At 37.7% G+C, this 18,908-nt stretch overlaps 1 long non-coding RNA gene across 3 annotated transcripts; it reads left to right on the top strand.

Moving 5' to 3' along the window:
* The first annotated feature begins 399 nt into the window (after positions 1–399).
* Positions 400–2,825, top strand: LOC117317669. 3 transcript variants are annotated; one of them, XR_004530224.1, is made up of 3 exons: positions 400–637; positions 2,245–2,360; positions 2,663–2,825. It is a non-coding gene; the product is annotated as an uncharacterized LOC117317669 (long non-coding RNA). The 3 variants fall into 3 exon arrangements; XR_004530223.1 differs by having other exon boundaries at positions 400–641; XR_004530222.1 differs by having other exon boundaries at positions 400–646.
* Positions 2,826–18,908: the final 16,083 nt, after the last annotated feature.

Raw genomic sequence — 18,908 nt, 5'->3', positions numbered from 1 at the left:
ATTTTAATGATCTTTTGCATAAAAATAGTAATCATTACATATACATTTGAAGCCAAGAAAAAACTGACCAAAATACACAATTCTATCAGTCATAACGTACCAAATAAATGATTAAAAGTTTCCATAAATCCGTATTATTTTGACGAAACACCGAGGTATAACTTGACGTCGTGCAAGAGCGAGTCGATAACGCAAGCACCTGCGCGAATACGATCGACAACTTTTTAGTTTCTGTTGTTTTCATAACGCAATAAATGGTCTTGGTTTCATCAGGAAACATCACTTTTGTGGCACTTTTGTGATAGCACATATTTTGAATACAAATAATAATAAAAAATGAATAAATAAAAATAAAGCCGACGACAGCAAAATCTATTTATAGTAATCGGGTATTTCCTAGATGATCACTTTCGGTATCTAAATGGTGGGATAGACATGTGCCTGGTGCCGATTGTTTTCGCGGACCGAACATATTACCGATACAAGTCGTCACCAAAACAATATGCAGTGACCATGCACTGTCAAATCAACTAACAAACTGTGAGGTGACACTGGACATTATGAAGAGCTGCGGACGTACCCTGTATATGGACACAAACAGACAAACAATCATGTTCAGATAGGCCTAGAACATAACGTAGGTAAGGTAAGTACATAAAGTGAAGTTCTATAGACAGGAGAATACAAAAAGTACAAGCAATATCTTATATGTATTTTTTACAAATATATATGCATGTCATATGTTTACATGAGTATCTGCATGTAATATTGCTTTAATTTCATTTATTGTGTTACAAGATAGGCCTACATTTGTATATTGGCTCCAAATGAAATATGACCAGTTAAAACAATATTCACATTAAAAACAACGATTTAGTTCTTGTTTCATTTATCTTTTATTTTATTTTCTTCTTCTTTTTTCTTTGTTTGTTGGGTGTGTGTGTGGGGTGGGGGGGGGGGGGGGGGGGGGGGGATGTTACAATAAATTTCATCATTACAGTATTTTGTATCAGAATTATCAATATTTATCTCTATGAATTTAATTTCTAATTTTTACTTTACATCAGTATTTTAAGTATGTTTGTATGTACAAATAGTAAAACGTTCTTGATGTTTTTGCCAAATTTCTGTACATGCATGTATCAACTAAAATTGGATGAATTTGCTTTAATTGCATTTTACATAATGAAAAATACATGAGAGATTAAAAAGTGAAACCTATTCATAGAATTTCAGTTTTGCAACAGTGGTATATAAATTCAGAAAAAAGTCACATGGTATGGTTGATAAAAGAGGTGATAGAGGATTACTGAAAATACCAAATAGCTGTTCTTGAGTTTAGCTGGTTATGAATTCTACAATGTTTGGGTCATGGTGTGCTGATATAGGTTGGAATAATATTCTTATATATATATATTCATGTTAGGGCTCATATCCCTACCCCCATATATATAAAGTGTTTATATTGTTACTGTGCTTACTACAAATGGATGAGGATCAACATGTGACACACCCAAGCTTTTGTCCGAATTCAAGCATTATATGTTGTGTCAGACTTTTTTTTATGTGAAATAGACTGATACATGTATACATGTATACAGGTGTAGAGATATGTGTAGTTGTACATGTTTCAGTAAGTATTCTATGCCAATAAAGGCTGGGAACATTGTTGAAAGCAAATAATTTGAATAAATCAAAGATAGACAGATACTTGTGTTGGCAGATATAATGCTGGTTAGCTAGTAATTATCATTTTATGCTTTAATTATTATGATTAATCCTCTAAGGATGCACACAAGACAGAAAAAATAAGTAATTACAAGTTTTCACAGTTATTATTAGTGAGGAGTGGGACACTGAAGCAGGGTTATAACGTGTATTTCTCTGTTTGAGAGTAACCCAAGTTTCCTCTGACCTAAACGCCAAACATAAGACACTTAGATAGAGAGAATGATATTACCATCAAAATGTCTAATGTCTGGCAATAGGACAAGAAGAAACTCATTGGTGTGCCTATTTGGATTTTCAAAACAATGTTATGAGTATTTGAAATGCAGATTTGGTTGGTGGAATGGGCATGTTTGTTTAACTTTCTAAAAGTTCATTTCAAGGCGTTTTAAAATACATGTACTCCACATTAATGATATCTCAAGTTTTTTTGTTGTTTTTTTTTGTATTTTTTAAACAGGACCATGTGAAACAAGCAATCAACAACATTTGAATAAAGTTTACTTTGTGTTTCAGGTATTCCCTTACTTGTAAGGTCTGGAGCTGTCTCAATTTTACTAGCAAGCTTGGTGTACAAAATTTAATGTGAACATTGGCTTATGGATGATTCTGCCTAATATATGACATCAAAGGTAAACTAATAGATTTATCTAATTACAAATTCACTACAATTAAAATGTTTATTATCTTATAGCTTCTGAGGATATTTGGTTTTGTTTAAATTGATCATTATTTTCTGCTTTTCAATATGTATGTGAGCTCATTTCCTATACTTCATTATTGACTATTTCATTTGAAATTTTGAAGTGAGCATTACATATTACCATATTCTTTAGAATAAATCTGTAATGCCTTGCAAATAAGATATTTTATTAGTGTATATACATGTATCTGGATGCTTATGATATTGATTTTCTCCCATTTCAAATTTCAGGTACATCAGCTTTAGGACTTTATTTATGTGGATATTTGTGGTGTGACCAATACTAGAGGATAAATGCCATCCCCTGCCACCAGAGACAGCAGATTTAGGCATAGTTTCCCTTAGCTACCATCTCCCACTGTTCTATGTCTTTGATTAAACTTACATAACTTAATATTTGTGTTGGTGTTGTTTTTCAACTGCTTCCAAGTTGAATCATGTAATTTTGATCTTAAGTAAATTATTATTTTCAAAAACATGGTACATAATAACATCAATATATCATTTATACCAAATATGGCTTGCCTGGCCATGTAATAAATATAGTTCAGAATTCTTTATAATCCATAATAAACATGTAACCAACCAAGTTCAAGTGTTTATATCAATCAACTTGTTTGTCTGCCAAACTGGATTATTCAAACTGAAATATTTCATCAATAACTATGTTCCTTTGGGGAACTTGGACTTTCTTCACTTGTCTATATTACTTCATGTCTATTGTCTATGAATTGAGTCTAGGATTTCTCAACCAGGAAGACATACACACACAGAATGATGAGCAAAGATGGTTATAACCATTTGATTTGCATGCCTTCAATAATTTTAATTTTTATCAGTAAATCTGTTTTTAGTATAATAGTAGTACCAGATGCTAGTTATTATGACCTTTTTGTTAATCATCCTATATCTGTGATCAAATGGCTAATTACGATAAGTATTGAGAAACTAAAACAAATACAACAAGTGAAGAAGACCTGAAACATCAAAATGGTCACCTAGCTACTAAATTGGTACCCATGGCAACCAAAAATGGATACAGAATGTACATAGATTCTACATGTTGAAGAGAGGAATTGCAATTCTACATTTTCTGCAGTGTACATAATGGTAAAATTCACATTGATAAAATCAGCTTCAATATCATTATTTGGAGGCACATGTTAGCTGTTGACTAAAACCATAAAATAGGAAAGGAATAAATATAACTGAATATAACTTCCGAAAGATTGATTATTAATGTTAAAACCATGAAAACAACAACCTACTTATGAATATGATTTATAATTTATAATCATATACAGCAAAAGCTGCAAACTGTTTTATATTTTACATTTTTATTCAGATGGGAGCACATGCGCATGTTTTTCCCAAGTAAAATATCGCATTTTTACGTATTTTCACTTCTGGTTGCTATGGTAACGTTTTAAATAAAAAAAATTAGAAATTTGCCATAAAACCTGGATAGGTCCTCTTTACAAGATTCACTATATAGATAGACTGCTGACTAAACCATTATACCTGTAATACAAAATCAAATTTCTTACAATGAAGTCTAGGCAGATCAAATGGAAATAAAAACTTTTTAACAATAATCACTGCTTTTAATTTCATTCAGTAACTATGACAACAACTGCAAATAAAAAGAAAATACTACTTTTATTTGTGTTTATCCTCCTTCCTGAAGAGTCTGATATAAAATGTATAAACATAAGAAATAAGTAATTTTTTTCATAAAATCATACATTTTGATTACCATGGTAACGTCAATAATGCAAAAACACCACTTTTGTTACTAAATTTGAAAAGGTTATATTCTCAAGTTTCTAAATATATATGGGTTGTTTACCAAAACTGTTGACGCAAAAGGGTGAAAAATCATGATGAACCAAAATGTCGGATTTTTTTCAGTTCCATTAAAAAATCCTGGGAGTTAAGGGGTTGAAGGAACACTTGACCAAAAAGGTTGATTAATTAAACACAAAAACGTTATTATATTTGAAAACTTATTTCCTTTTTTCCGCATCTTTGTTGATTTACAATATGTATTTTTCATATATTTTTTAATATGGAGAAACGTCTTGTCTCACCTGGCATGACGTTATCATCCGAGACGACATCCTACACATTAAAGGCCAAGAACGACCTAGTTTAATATCCCACCGGACAGCAATTAAAGAGGGGGAGGAGGGAGGCGGGGCTTATCTGTAGCCTGGGTTGCTAGGCTGTTACTCACCCACCACATGGTCTAGAGCCGAGATGTAAACAAATCCAAATATCACTATACAAATAACTCTGAAGTCACTTTTATGCGTATTGATTTGTCAATTATGTTCTCAATTATATGTATATACACTAATACATATATCACTTGGCTAGTTAGTATAAAGTTAATAGTTGAACAATGCACCCACAAACCGTCTCCAAATGTTAGTTCTATAGTGATACACTGGTTCTGTATATACTTTTTTTCCCCTAGATGATCTCCATGCATTGGGTACACGTGGGTGAGAAATTGAGGTTAAAATTCTGATCTTCACATTTTCATCCCCAGGTATTTCTATCCTGAAATTTGGGGGCTTTTTTCTTCCTCTTTCCATTCTAACACTTTTATTTGTATGTCCAATGCTACAATGACTATGGAGTATAATATGATGCATAAGTAAATTGGTATTCCCCAGGAATTTTCTTCAGCATTCCATCATCTAACATTCTCTTGACCACATGAGGATCTGTTGGGGTTGCATTTTAATAGTATTTCATTTGTCATGATACTATTAGAAAACATGTAATGTGAAACTGAAACATTTTCTAAGCCTTATAATAATATATCTTTAAAATAAATTTTAAAATCAAAGGCCTTAAATGATATTAATTTTGTTTTATTTCCCCATGCATTGCCCCTTCTAGTCAATGGAATCTTGATAAATTGCGCAATTTCACTATCTGCCCAGAGGGCAATATGACTCTCCCACAGGTTCATGTTACTCTCTTACCCCCCCCCCCCCCCCCCCCCCCCCCCTACCCAACACCACATACCCCCACCCATCATCTGATTTTAGCCAGCATGGCCACGAAGGACACACATACACTTACCTTGGTTGTGAATGTGGACCAAAGAAATGCTATAAGGCAACTGTTTCAAGAGCAAAATTGGGAATACTCAGAAGAAATTAATCAGGACAGCACAGTGATAATTTATAAGTAATAGTATAGAAAGTTCAGGTTTTCTATTCCCCAGGATGACGAGTTGGATGAATGTCGGTATTGTTTATGTAGACCTTGTATTACAAATGAGAAAAACAAACAACAATGGTGGGAATTAACAGCAAATCCAAAACACAAGAAAAATAATGTTCGCAGGAAAGAAATTTACAAACGATTTTGGACAATGTGATATCACAGAGGAGCCTGGGGAGATCCCCGATATCAGGAAAAGAAGAGGCAGGCATTGGGGATTAATGCAAGGGAAGGGGAACCTGTGTGGCATAGGTGGGATTTAATGCCAGATTGTGTTATCAAACTGGTCATATTCTGGTTTCTAAATCCTGATGATATGGAATATTTGGGTCATTGTTGGGAGTAAGTTATCTTTTACTTGTGTAAAAGGGAAGTGCCATGTCTTGTTATATATGACTCTGCTAATTGGATTAATGTAAATTCCTGTATGTGTGCATATGGGATCTTATTTCTGGACCTTGCCGCCAAAATGTTGATAAGGTAGGAAAATGTGTTTACTCAGCATGCGTAGCTAGGGCCTTAGCAACAACACAACTTCCGGTAATAACATCCGGTAGGCAAACTGGCAAATTCAAATTTGATTGACAGTTTGCAAATTGAATCAGAAAAACAAATTTAATCAGAAAACAAACAAATTAGATTTTCTTGCATAACATGGAATACATATTCAGATTCCTCAAAAAAAAATATATTATCATAACAAAATCTATGTCAGATAAGTTTTTGTTAAACATGATTTTGAGGAAATTCTCTCTCTGAAGTGAAGGCTGCCAAAAATTTGTATAACCCTCCATTTTCCCAAGTTGTCTCCCTTTTATACCCCGTCCCCGGCCTTTAACACACGTTCGGTATGTAGTTAAAAGGGATAAAGACACGTTTTGGGACACCATTATCATTATCTTAACATTCTGAACGGCATAGAATGTGACTTAGGACATACAGAGATTCTCTATATTATGAGCTTAAATCTGCAATGTTGTGACTTATGTCAGTATCTTATATTTTAGCAAGATTAAACAAATTTTGATCGAAGGCCCAGTTGAAATCGACAAACGACTAAACCTTAATTTCTGGTCGAGGACGTTTTTGCTAGGTTTGTTGTCAAAATGTTCAAATAAACTATTAGCATATTGAATAAACACCACTTCTCGGAGGTTTGCTTTTCGTTTTGATAAGAGTCTGATTGCATAGGGAGAGTTTAACACGGACATTCAATTACACAATACCTATAGAAACATACACGTTATTTAGCTTAAAATTAGCCAAAAACCTATTTTAATATAAGAAACAGGTTCCATAACAATATATTGTATTAAACTTCTATTCGAAACTGTTGACAATCATGTTAAGCATGTCGGTCTTTACCTTTTGATATAATTAAACATAGTCACATAAGTTACTAAACATGATGTGATTCGGGAAATATTGAAATTTCTCACCTGCTTTTTGTTTACCTGAATGCCCTAATGACGTCTTAAATGCTAATGGAATGTAATAAATGACTGTATTAATTTTAGCATAAATTTTAATAGTACTATATCAGTTACTGAATATTTAGTTTGAAAATATATATATATGTGGAATACATTTAGTATATTACACCATTTTGATTGATGACAATTAAAACTGTATCATGAAATGGCTGTATGATGCAAATATCATATATCTATGCATAATCAGTATAAACTGCACCACATATATAATTATTATCCAAATGTGGTTTCCTATAATGTGGTATTCTTAGTTACTGTTGTTATAGATATAAATACAGAATAACATTCCTAATGAACCACGAAAGGATATTCATGGTGGGTATTTTTGATAAGGGATATAGGCCGGACGCTCGGTTGAGTTACGTTAGCATTGTGTATATATTCAGTCATCATGTTTTCACCTTCTCATCACTACTACATTCTGAATATAATAAAATATTGAACTTTATCAGCTGTATTATCATTCCACTGATTTGTAGCCAGCCATAAAAGTCGAGACAGAACCACAGAGTTGACGAACTTAAATCACTATACGAGGACACGCCGGTGTCTGACGCCAGAATATTTACATTGGTGTCGTGACCAGGATCCGTGTAATATGTTTTTGATCTTTTGTTCGCCTCACATGTTGATATTGCAATGGCTACAGGTCAGTGTGGTCGAGACGTAAGAGTAGTTATCGAACATGAGGAGCCTGCTAACGTTAGTCGTGATGGTAGGGTTTCTGCACATGGAACAGTGGGAGGTCCTGTTAAACCAACTGAAATTTCAAATTCGCCCCCGAGGTGAATAAACCTGTAAGGCGCACAAAATCGCCAATTCGACAGGGTGTGGGTTTTGAACATCAATATAATCGGTACAATGCTTGTACGCCAGACGCTAGACAATTGTCTGACCAGCACGTGTGTGCAAGTAGCGTACTCAGCGGTTGGGGGCGTCTCAAAGCAATTTATACTCAGCTGTTGACGGGCCATCTCCAAACAATTCTTTCTCAGCTATTGGCGGTCCATCTCAAAACCATTCTTACTCACACACAGCAGATATTGAGTCATGTAGGGAACATGAAGGGCATTTTAGAACTAGTAACCCTTACCTTTATGGCACCCACGAGCATTTCTCTTGCTGTGGGCCATCATTTCCCAGCTTAAATTTCTCAAACATAGTAGGTACAGATTCAAATAGACCACCCATGAGCTCAGGGTATAGAAAACAAAAGAACCCCAGTGGCCGAGCGGAATATTTGGACTGATTAGAAAAAGGCTTTGCAGCTAGTCATGTCTTTACGGGGTCCAGCCTAAAGAATATTATCTGATTTGACATTGGGACAGACAAGGGATTATGTTCATGTGAGATCCTTTTTGAGGGAGATGTCAGTTCAAATGTAGAAATCGGCGAGATACAGAGACCCTGGTTGACTATGGGCAGGAACTCCGTCCATTAGCTAGTTTAGCTTTCCCCAATTTGGGTGTTGGTGCCAATGAAACCAATGAAATCGATCAATTTACAATGGGACATGGTAGCTTTGAATTAAGAAAGGCATGTCCAATTTAAATATCCAACTTCACTAGAGGCTGCAATTACAGAAGCAACATAGTTTAAAGCATTTAAGAGGGAGCAAGTCAATTCGTAAATCTACGCCATGTGTAGAGACAGAGCAAGCACATGCATGTAGAGCCACAGAGGCCTAGACATCTCAGGATTATGAAAGAGATTAGGCATCTCTGTTGCTTAATAATTTTGAAATGTAGGAAAGCTATTGGCAGGAATAAGGAAAGGGAATAACAGATACAAAGGGTGTTATCAGTGTGGGCAAATGGGACACTTTAAGAGGAATTGTTCGCAGGAAACAGATTAAGAACTAAAATCAGCATAAACTCCATAGTTTCTGGTCGTCTTTTCCTAGATGGTTTCTGTCTTGGGAACGAACTTCAGACATTTGATAGTCTCTGGGTCTTCAGTTGCCATATATACTGACGAGTAGTATTTCTCACTCACTGAAAACAGGCATCAAAAATTAAATCCTGTTAGTGTAATGTCGTTTTTAGCAACTGGGAATGAACTACAGGTGAAGGGAAAAGCAAAAACAAAACAAAAACAATATTCAAGATCAAGATAGATCGCTTGGTTTATGAGCAAGAAGCTACTTCTAAATGGCATACTAGGTATAGACTTCTTTACAAAACACGATGGGGAGATAAATTTCTTAGAAACAATTATAAAGCTAGCAGGACAGAAAGTGGATTTAGTCACTAATGGATACACTGGTTGTGCTCGCATAGGGGCTAGTGATTCTGGTAGAATACCTCCTAATTTCGAATTTTTCCTTAATGCGTATATAGTTGGAGTCCTGCTGGGATCAGGGCTGAGGGAAAACACAGGGACTTGTAGAGCCAACATCTTATGTAATCAACCAGGGTTTGTTGATGTCTAGAACTCTAGTAGACCCTATAAACCATGAGATAACCGTCTCATGTACTCAATCTTGGTCGAAAAGGGGTCAGTCTGAGTGAGAATACTGTAGTGGGAAAATAAACTCTGTTGGTATAATACACCATATAGAATGTGAGCCAGACACAGCACAGAGGCTCCAAGAACAAGAAGTTAGGTCGTTGAGCACAAGATAGATACAGGCAGTATCATCTGCTCAAAAGGAAACTGTTGAGATAGAAATAGACAAAATGTTAAGGGACAATATCATTCAACTTAACTCTAGCCCTTGGGCTGCCCTGTTGTGCTAGATAAATAAAAGAAATATGGGTCAGTAAGATTTTGTATTGACTATAGACAGTTAGATTAGATCACAAAGAAAGATGCTTACCCGCTCCCCAGAATAGACGATGTACACCTTAACAGAGGGACAGTTCTTCTCTACCCTTGACCTTGCTAGTGGTTAAAATGGCAGATAAAAATCGGGAGAAAGCAGCATTCAATGCACATAAAGGGTTATTTGAGTGTAACGTTATGCCATTTGGTCTGTGCAATGCCCCAGCTACATTTTTCAGATTGATGCATCTCCCACTAGGTCAACTTGACTGGACCAAATGTCTTTGTTATTTAGATGGCGTGCTAGTTTTGAGTAGTATAATTGAGATAGCTATGAACAATCTGAAATAAGTATTCCATTGTCTCAGAAATGCCAATCTGAAGCTTAAACCTAAAACGTGTTCACTATTCTATTTTCTATGTTGTCTCAGATTCGGGAATAACCTGCGACCCAAACAAGATCAAAGCTGTATGTGAATGGCCTGTACTTAGCAATATAAGTGAGGTCAGAAGTTTCCTCGGTATAGCAGGTTACTACCGTAGGTTCATCCCTGACTTTTCCTCGGTTGCATCGCCATTGACAAAGTTAACTATGAAAAACAAGCATTCTTCTTGGGGTTCTGAATGTGAGAAATCATGTCCAAGCTAAAAGAGCTGCTTACCAGTGCCCCAGTATTGAGCTACTCCACAAATACAGACCCTATCATTCTAGACACAGATGCAAGTCTGACTGGGTAAGGGGCTGTTCTCTCCCAAGTTCAGGATGGCTAGGAAGTAGTCATAGCCTATGCTAGCAGAACTCTGAGCCGTTCTCAGCAGAATTATTGTGCAACATACAGGGAATTACTGGCAGTTGTGACATTTGTTAAGTTTTTTGAAACACTTTCTCTAGGGGAGAGCTTTCTTGGTACGAAATGACCATGCCTCATTAGTGTGGCTTAATATTTCAAAGACGTTGACGGGATGTTAGCCCGCAGGCTAAGTGTTCTGGATATGTTTGATATGAAAATAGAACATAGACCTGGTAGTCAGCATATGAATGCAGATAGTTTATCTCGTGTTACAAGTCACAAGTGCAAACGTGAAACATGCCCATCCTGCTATCCTCAAGATCAGAATCCTCACCAAGACTTGAGCAAGTCTGAAGAGGGCACAGTTCACCAAGTCTTTGATGAGACTGATGAGGATTCACTTAACTCTTGGTTACAAACATGGGGAAAAACACAACTTGTAGAGTGGCAAATGGAAGATCCTGTGATAGGTCCATTCCTAAAACTTAAGACTAAGAATTCTCAAAAACTACATAAATCTGAGGTACCAGCATTTCCCCCAGAAGTTGTCTCCCCCCTTTATCATATGTGGGAACTCCTTCATATTGGAGAAGATGATATTTTGTACAGAATTAAACCCTCCGCACATCCCGGGAAAGGAAATAAACAAATTATAGCCCCAGCCTGTGTAAGAGATGAAATTTTACAACACCTTCATAATTCAATTACATCTGGTCACTTAGGGAGGGATAAGACCCTAGATGCAGTACAGAGAAGATTTTACTGGCCAGGACTTACAGGGGACATTGAAAACTGGTGTAGGGCGTGTGATATGTGTGCTAGGAGAAAATCAAATCCCCATGCAGGTAGAACCCCTTTACACCCACCAAAGGCAGTATCAGGTCCCTTAGACAGAATTGCTATAGATATCATGGGCGGGTTACCCACAACAGCAAATGGCAACAACTATATCATAGTTGTAAGTGACTACTTTTCAAAATGGACAGAAGCCTATGCAGTGCCAAACCACACAGCCTTAACAGTAGCAGACAAATTGGTCACTGAGTTTATTTGTCGGTTTGGGACCCCTCGCTATATCCATTCAGATCAAGGGAGAGAATTTGAATCAGAATTATTTCAAACTATTTGTTCAAAGTTGGGTGTGAAGAAAACTAGAACAACTCCTTATAGACCTGAATCAGATGGGCAGGTGGAGCGATTTAATCGCACATTAATACAGATGCTTTCCTCCTTTGTGAATACACAGATGGATGATTGGGATGACCATTTACCCTATGTTATGATGGCTTATAGGTCCAGCAGGAATAGCAGTACAGAGTGTACCCCTAATTTAGTCATGCTAGGGCGGGAAACATCGTGTCCCTTAGATATGATGGTTGGCCTACCCCCAGGGTCTCGAGGGATATGTACAGTTCAGTATGTATACTGGGTACAGGAAACAATGAGGTCTGCTCATAAGTTTGTGTTTGGGAAACTGGGTGAGGCCGCTAGGCGACAGAAATTCTACTATGATAGGGATGTAAAGGAGAGGGAATTCTCGGTAGACAGTTTTGTCTGGAGATGGTACCCCCCAGCTATCAGTAACAAATTAGGGCAGGGATGGACAGGACCTTACCAAGTGGTTAGGAGGTTATCAGATGTTAACTATGAAATAAAGAAAAGTCCTCAGGCAAATCCTATAGTCGTCCATGCAGATCATCTTAAACAATATCGGGGTATTCATACTCCAGATCCATGGGTGGGGTTAGACTCTGATATCAGTGACAGTTCCTCAGAGATGTGCTCTGATGGGGAATCTCAGCCACCAGCTACAGACAACAGTCCAGGGGAGATAACTCCACGGTTCACCAGGACGGGTAGAAGAATAGTACCCCCACAAAAATTCAGTCCTTAAAAAGAAGGGAAATAAATTAGGTGTCAGAATTGTTTTAGTTTTGTCACCTTCTGGTGAAAGCATTTTACAATGCTGGCCATATAGGTTTAAAATGTAAATTAAAAAAAAAAAAAGAAAAAGAAAGAAAGCATCATGGTCATGCTGACTCTGAATTTGTGCATGTTTTAGAACCACAGTGATGTCAGAATATTTAGACCTTGAGGTAGAAGAGGAGGATTTGGCGATACTAGATGGGGACCTGGAGGACCGACCAGTTTGGAACCCTGATGGGATGGTTTGTCCTGTAGCAGCCTGTGGGGACAGGATGTACCCCCGGTATAATCTACTGGCCAGGCACTGGGCATTGACCCATTTGGAGTTCACGGATAAGTTCCAGTGTCCTCTGTGTTCATTCAAGAACACCAGAAGAAACCAGATACGGAGACACCTGGTCGGGAAACATAGGAAAACCCTAGGCGGAGGCCATGACGATGTTCGGGTATCATCAGCCGGGCACTACCCAGGTCAACGTAAGATTCATCAGTCCGGGAGGACAGAGGATGCCCCGGCGCGGAGTCACCCCAAGGGCACAGGAACTCCGGATTGAGGCACAGTCCGTAAGGGAGCAGGTAGCCCCGGAGAGCACCGCTGCACTCCTGGGGCGGGAGAACACCGTGTCGCGGGACCAGGAGGTCACCCCGGCTGGAATTTTACGTGACAGTGCGCGGTGGTACCGCAAGGTGAACGCGGGATCGTGCTACATCCCTGTGGATGAGGACTTCTCCAGTTTTCCAGAGGATGTGGAGTGAACAGTTATTTTTTTATTTTTATTTTTGTGTGATAAATATATCATATATATGACGTTTGGATAGGTTTCTTGGGGGGGGGGGGGGGGGGGGGGGGGTGGACGAAAATTTCTACATGTGTTGTACATACTCATTGTTATATATCATCATATGGTTTTTCTAGTTTATTTTTGTGTAAGTTTTGATTATTAATTTTTCTGTATGATTGTGTAGCTGTAAGACAGGAAGTGCTGTCCACTGGTTTCAGTGGAGGGGTTATGTATATTTCTGGTATGGAATAGAGGTATATCGGAATTGATTTTTATTTTCATGTGTTGTTACTTTAGCGTAAGCAGCCTAATACTTAAGTATTTGGGGCTGATCACAGTTTACCTGCTGTGTATAACATCACATGTAAGGTAAATTTCAGGGTCTTATATCGAAGACAAGGTCCGAGGGATTATTCCATTATCAGAAAGTATGCATGCAGGTCTTTGGATCTGGGATATTTTAAAGCATTTATGTCTTATGGGCTATATATCTGGTTATGCATGTTGTCATGGTACAGCTGTATGCTATATGTGGGTTGATGAATTGGTATTTAGTTATGTTTTTTGTACAAGATGGTTAAAATGTCTATTTTTTTATACTTAAACATCTTGTTGCTGTTGTCTTGGTACAACTGCGGTCATAATTGTCAACTTTGAATTGTTTTTATGTAGAAGGCCTTGTTTTTTTCCCAAAACCATGGACGCATGGTCTATCATGTTTATTGGGTAACGCTGTTATGATGGTTGATATAGTGTTACAAAACCATTGGATTATTGATTATACCAAATGAGGGCATTTGTCTCTTTTAAGGGAGGGCGAATGTAAAAGATTTGGGTTTTGAACACTTACCTGTTGTATATAGTACCATATTTACATCCTGTATATTAGAGTGTGTGTTGTTGTGTTTATACGGGGTATTCCCGTTGGGGAATCCCTTCCGGTTGTATTTGTCGACGTTTCTGACTGGCTAATGTTCGGGGTATGTGTTTATTTATAATCACCTTACCTGTACATTACTCTACGCTCAGGTATCGGTCTATCTATAGTCTTGGGACAAACTGCACGTGTATTTCGAGGCATACAATTAAATTTAGCTATATAGCTGGGAATTTTAGTATTATACGACAGTCTGGCAGAGGCTTACATGTAGCTGGCCGGCTCGTCTTTCTCCTTCGTAGAGTCAGGTATGCAGTAGATTTCGGACTTTTAAACCTCTAAATTATCCAGGGTTGGGCGGTATTTTTCTCTCAATTATAGGCATGATATAGTCAGTAATTCCGTTGTTATTTCGGGTGGTCTTTTCCCGTTGTAGGCATGTTATAGTCGTGGTATTTTTGGGTACATTTATCCCCAGGGAGGGACAGGGGTGGATATTTTTCATACGAGATATGGACCGGACGCACGGCTAGGTTACGTGTGCATTATGTATATATTCAGTCATCATATGTTTCATCACTTCTAATCTTCATATAATAAAATGTTGAACTTTATAAACTGTGTTGTCATTCCATTGATCTGTAGCCAGCTGTAAATGTCGAGACAGAACCACAGAGTTGACGAACTTGAAAATCACTATACGAGGATACACTGGTCTCAGGAGTCGGAACTATTACAGTAGTGCCGTAACTCCTCAGAACTTTTACACAAGTGTTAATGATGTTAACTACCGATCATAAATTTATTACATGTATTTGAGATTGATTAATTATCGTGTCACGAACTGTATGTTTGTGCATAAATTCTGGTATAAAACTCCTCTATCTACTCCATTATAAACAGAGATAAAAACATGTTTTTCTCAATAGTATGTTTCAGAATAAATCGTTATTTTTTAAATATGTATATAAAAAACTCTGGAAAACCTTGGACTGATCCGGGATGGACAAAAATATTGAAACAAATGTTTTACCCCTAATCACCAACATGTACAGCACATATAAAAAATATTCGGAAATTATACTATAACACAATAAAATTTATATATACATTTGTATATATATAAACGAATACAAGTGCATTGCAAAACTTGTCAAGTTTTGGTGTTAACCGTACTGTGGGCAGCTAGATAATGATATTTCAACTTACTACAATACCCTATTTCACCTGTATCACGTGATCTATTACACGTACGGAGCGAGTAGCACGAGCCGTTTATACAACATTTTCCCGGCTTATACTAGCGAAACGCGGGAAAATTTAAGTATAAAACTCCTCTATCTACTCCATTATAAACAACACCGACACAAATACTACATTTTGCCGACTAGCCTGCCGCGTAGAGTAGAAACGCAACAATTGGGGGTTCCGGACATGTGAAGCTGGGACCAAATGGTAAACTCTACAGCTCTAAAGACCTGGACACAGCTAACCATTTTTTCTACCGTGTCCACCACATAACCATCCATACTACCCTCGCTCTTCCAGCGTCCGTGTCTCTTCCAGCATCTCTCGTTCACGGTAGAGTTAGCCGCCGCGCTAGCGCCGCCTGATCTCAGAGAGTGTAAACCAAGATTAAGGTTTGGTCCGACCAAACGTAGTCTGGTAATAATCGTTTCCCTGGCTCTCGTGTAACTTAATCGCTTGTTTTTATAAACCAAATTGCAAATGTCTTTTGATCTGAAAATTGGACGGAAAATATAAAACTCACTATCGAGAGTAATGCCGGATAGCTCCGTATATTTCTGAAACGTCTGGTAAGGACAGGCTAAAGTATGTCCTTTACTTATGAGAACTTCGTTACCGTTCCTATATTGATCGGTTTTGCTTTTTTCAATATACAACAATAAATGACTATCGCGAACTTTTATATCGACACCGCGCAATGCACTTACTTCGTCATATCTCAAAAAACCTGCAAAACTCAGCAGTATCATACACAAATCTCTGATAACGACGAGATCGTCTGAATCTTTGAACATCTCACACAATCTAACAAGCATTTCTACGTTAACTGGATCTTTTTTACACACTTTGGCAATTCTGCGGGCCGCCTCCTGAAGATTTGATATAAATGCATTCTTTGTGGGATCAATAAAATTATTAAGTTCGTGAGCCTATTTGATCCCGTAAATAGCAGAGTTAATGGAATGATACGAAAAATTATTATCTAATAAATGCGTGATATATAACGCTACGTGTATGGGTTGTGCTGGTAAATGATTAAAGCCATGTCCTTTGATAAAAGATTCCCACCTCTTGAAACTGTAGTAATATGCCTTGGTCGTATTGTCACTTTTGGATTGTAGCAAAAAATGTGCCATCTTCCTGGATAATTTGCCCAAACCGCTGTCACCCATTACTCCACTTCCGATTGCGGCTGCAGTCACATTAGTATGTAGGTCTAGGCCTGAAGGATGGAAACAAAAACCTAATTAATTACAAATTAGAGCTATGAATCTAAATTTTTGTGAAACCTTGCCAAATATACCGTTATTACCCCTCCCTTTGTGGGTGAAACTTTCTCCTTTGAAATACATTTTGTGCTTAAAAATTCCACTACTAACACACTGTTCTACTTTAGGCCAATATGCCGCAGATTTCCATTCCAGAATTATCAATACCGCTTTTGCTTTTTCGTATTCTATTTTCTGAATAGTCTTAGCTATCAAACTTGGTGGTGGAACTAACCAGCTGAATTCTGAATTCCATTTAAAGTCAAATGCGTTTATTCCTGAGGTCCCTGCACACCAAAATCTTGAATAAAATTTTTCGCACTTTCTGTTGTAATCGCATGCGAAACAATCAACTGTGAATTCACCAAACAGACATGACAACTTTCTAAAAACCCATGTCTGAACACCCCAATCATCGTAATCACTCTGCCGACTCAGCTCGTCGGCAGTACCGTTTTCCGCTCTAGGAATCCACTTAGGGCGCATGTGTATAGCTGCCAAATGGCATGTACTTACGATATCGCTGGCGATTTCGTGTAGCTGCTCTTTTCGACTGCCTATTGAGAGAATGATCTGTACATTTTTGTTATCAGTGTTCAGTTCTACCGACTTACCTGTCAATAAGGGTAAATTGTGTTTGACAACTCTATTAACTGCCTCTAATTCTCTCCAAGTGGAACTAGCGTGTTTTTCAATGTAACTCCATGACCCAAACATATCCTGGGTACCAATATGGACATTATCACTGGTAGCTAAATAGCCGCCGTAACCTTGCAAATGAAGCATCAGTAAACAACGCAACATCGAACGTCGTGCCTGTCAAATGACCAATGTTTGAACCTCCTTCGTTCATTTTTTGAATGTTTTCCCGCCAAAAATCGATCTCATTTTCAGCCTGCTTAGTTACTACTACCGCTGAATTCCAAGACGCTCTTTCCAAAACACACCTATACATACTGCGCGTATGAAATCGCACGTTGTCCCCTAATACCGCATGGGTGGAAATTAACTGTCCAACGATGGAAGCCAGAAAACGAACGCTGACTACGCGTTTACCTACGCTCAACTGAGCCTTAATGTTCTCCAAGTACTGGGTGACCTTTTGGATACGCTCAGTAGATACATGTAACCTGTTTTCCTTTGTATCCCATATGAAACATAACCACTACAATCTCTGTACGGGTATCCAAGTACATTTTTCCTCAGCTAATAGAAATCCGAGACTTATCAGGTCAGACCTAACTTGTTTACTAATTCTTTGTACCGGCTCGACAGACTTACCTCCCCCTATTCCGTCGTCCAAATACATCAGAATATTAAATCCTTTCGTTCGCCAGAATTTAACCACCTCTTTGGTAACTTTTGTGAAAATATGTCCTGCTGTACTGATACCAAATGGTAGCACGTTGAATACGTAAAACTTACCTTGCCAACCGAATCCTAGGAATGTGCGATGTGGCGGATAAATCATGATGTGATGATAAGCAGATTTGAGGTCGAAACTGAATAAAAAATCCCCCTTGTCAAATGTGCTTCTGGCTACTTGAGCGTCCTCATACTTAAATCGAAATTGAAACAAATGTGGATTGACATGTCTGCAGTCTAGTACTAACCTAAGCTTGTCCTTTTTGTTACAGGCCACTGTCAAAGGATTGACTACCTCTGGTTTTTTTGTTACCATGGAAACGCATCCTTTTTTAACCAAATTTTGTATTTCTTGTGTAACGAACTCAGCATTATTCTTAGCAGATTTATTGTTGTCTAAAACAGTACTTACCGGGGTGGTTTTCAATGGTATCTTGTACCCTTCTTTTATAATGTCGAGAATATGACCATTTTGTGTAATTTTCTCCCACTGGTGTACCTGAGCTAATAGCCTGCCTACTGGCGTCGTCACAGCGTCGCCTCCGACCAAAACATTTAGATTACTGGATACAGTATTACTCACCGTATTCAAATGAATTAAAGAAAAACTACTTATCTTGTCATTGGTGAGTCTTGCTCCCTTGGGACACTCCCCTTTCCAATGACCCTGGTCCCTACAATTGAAACATCTCCCAGGCTTCTTTAGCGGTGTGGCTCTCGTGCA

Source organism: Pecten maximus, chromosome 19 (genome assembly GCF_902652985.1).
Source record: "Pecten maximus chromosome 19, xPecMax1.1, whole genome shotgun sequence".
In the NCBI taxonomy this organism is placed as follows: domain Eukaryota; kingdom Metazoa; phylum Mollusca; class Bivalvia; order Pectinida; family Pectinidae; genus Pecten; species Pecten maximus.
Note: the sequence above shows the minus strand (reverse complement) of the source record. Positions and strands in the feature narration are given on the sequence as shown.